The sequence below is a fragment of the Lissotriton helveticus genome, chromosome 7, assembly GCF_964261635.1.
Source record: "Lissotriton helveticus chromosome 7, aLisHel1.1, whole genome shotgun sequence".
Taxonomy (NCBI): domain Eukaryota; kingdom Metazoa; phylum Chordata; class Amphibia; order Caudata; family Salamandridae; genus Lissotriton; species Lissotriton helveticus.
In genome coordinates this window covers 80,083,126-80,085,620 of record NC_136068.1, presented here as the reverse complement: position 1 = coordinate 80,085,620, position 2,495 = coordinate 80,083,126, and the positions used below count along the sequence as shown (strand labels likewise).

The 2,495-nt window shown below is 52.1% G+C and overlaps 1 pseudogene; it reads left to right on the top strand.

Annotated features, from left to right (window-relative positions):
• Nucleotides 1–1,459: 1,459 nt before the first annotated feature.
• On the top strand, nucleotides 1,460–1,925 carry LOC144768941 (SLC35A4 upstream open reading frame protein pseudogene; annotated as a pseudogene).
• The last annotated feature ends 570 nt before the right edge of the window (nucleotides 1,926–2,495 follow it).

Genomic DNA, 2,495 nt, shown 5'->3' with positions numbered 1-2,495 from the left:
CAGCTTACCTTGGCTCAGGGAGCGCAGCTTTTAATTCCCTTCACCAGCACTACCACTCACGGACAGAGCAACGTCTTGCCCTCCCTGGCGGCAGCAAACTCTGCAGCTGAGAAGCCGTAGAGTTTAGCTCTGCCCCCTAGATTTCCTTACGGCTCTACACATCCTTAACTTCCCTTCCCACGTGCCTCTATTCAAATGTTTCTACGCCGTCAACCCATGCTCTACCTGCCACGTCTGTGCCCCTAAGCTTTAACCCCATGCCCCAACACCCCAGTTTGCCACCCCATACCCTCCTCACTGTCGTGTCTCTGCAGTCTCCCTCGTGCTCATCGGCTGTCACTTGCCTCTAGCCCCTGGCGCCTCTCCTGTGCCCCCTCCTCGCCAGCTGCTCCCCTTCACTCTGGACTGTGTGACAGCGCCAAGCAGGTGCCTCCTCACCACCGATCCTAAGAGCCCGATTCACAGAACTAACTTAAGACAAAATCCTAAACATACTACCATTTTGGTATTCACAGAAGGCACTTACTCATTTTGGTATTCACAGAAGGCACTTACTCATACTTACGCATTTTGGTATTCACAGAAGGCACTTACTCATAAATGAGTAAGTGCCTTCTGTGAATACCAAAATGAGTAAGTGCCTTTTGTGAATACCAAAATAGTAGTTAGTTTAGGATTTTGTCTTAAGTTAGTTCTGTGAATTGGGCCCAATCACTCTTCTGTTGTTCGCTGGTAATACTGGAATGAGTGTCGGTCAATGCAAACGTCAGTGACGCCAGCCTCTGCCGGCGTACATTGCAGCGCGGGTCCCTGTGCCAGGCACCACGTCTGTTTAACCCTCGTGAGCCCCCCACAAATAGGGGTTACAGGCGGCTTACCACTTAACATTGTCTGAACGATGATGAATTGACCCGCAAGATTCCATTCATGGTGGAAGTCGGCACCGGCATATCGCCTGCTCCACGGACAGCTTGATTTTTAGGGGAGGCAGGGTGTGGTGGGGAGGCTTTTCGCCCAGAACTTATGCCGCAGGGTGAGTGACCCGCCGTGTGCCTGGAGACTTTTAGGAGCAGCTCGGAGTATCATAAGCTGCAAGTAGGGTGACCAACTGTCCGTAAATTTCACGGACCGTCTGTTATTTTAGTATGATGTCACAAGGCGTCTGTAATTTGAGGTCTCCAAATTACGGACGCCTTACATACATCATACTAAAATCGAAATGGGACATTTCAGTAAGGTATGCTGTTTCCCTACGAGAGGCCCCGTGTGAAAAGTTTTCACTCGGGGCCTCTCGCACCTATCTTTCAAACTGTAGAGGCTGCCTGCAGCGGCCCCTCCCGGACCTCGCGTAGACTGTGGCGTGGCCCATTGTCATTCTGAGAGTGCAGCTGATTAGCACTTATAGTATGACAAGGCCCAATTGTAGGGACAGCAGGTGCCTAACAATTTGCCGGTGAAGATGGCTGACGACAAGGGTTCTACAGAAAAAGCTGAAAGATCTGGCTTTTCTGAAAGATAAGTTGGAAGGATTGCAGCATCGGGTGGAGGTGCAAGCTGGCGTGACCCAGGAAGGCTCGTTGCTGAGTTCTCCATTTTTGAAGGGCTTCCTTGCGGGGTATGTGGTGGCCTAGCTCCGAGCCTCAGCTGTGCCAGGTTTTGCTATTTGTGCCTGGTGCTGTGCAGCTCACAACTATGCTGTTCCGAACGTCAAGCAAACTATCCGTGATTACCTTAGCTCTTTCAAGAAAGGGCAGCCAGACGAGCAAAGCACCCCAGATATTGCAGCTCTCATGCTGCTAACCTTAAACAATTTGCACAATGAAATATGTGCACACCTTCTTAATGGGAGAATTGTATGCTGTTTTATTGTTGACTCAGAAAGGTGTTTGACAACTCAGCCGGTCTGCTCACACACTACGAATTAGGAGACTATAGGGCTCACTATGATCGCGGATGGACTTGAGTCCGTCCGCGACCATCGAGGAGGAGGGAACCTCCACATGGCCTGCGGAGTTCTCTCCTCTCCAATTAGGATGTGACATCCTCTATTTTTAACATTGCGGCGGGTTGCATACATTGCATCTGTATGGAGAAAGCGGCAGGCACCGCGCAGTGCCTGCCGATTACTGCATACAAATGCAGGGGGGTACCATAGGTACCCCCCATGTGCACCCCCCACCCCCCTTCACCCAGGGGGCCCGCAACGGGCCCCCGCAGTGAAGCTCCGTATGCTTTTCCACGGCGGAAAACCCGCCGTGGAAAAGCATTTCTTTTTGGGCATCCTAATATGGCTGGCGGTGTCTGAGAGACACCGCCACCATATTAGGGCTTTCCCGCTGCGGTTGTAAGCCAACCGCGGCGGAAAAGCTGCGGACGTAAACCTGGACCCACCAGCCATCCTAATGTGGCGGTGGGTCTTTGGTGGGTCCGCTGAGGTTTTTCTGTATCCTCCGGGCCGGCGGTGGCTTCCGCCGGCCCGGAGGATACGAAAAAAA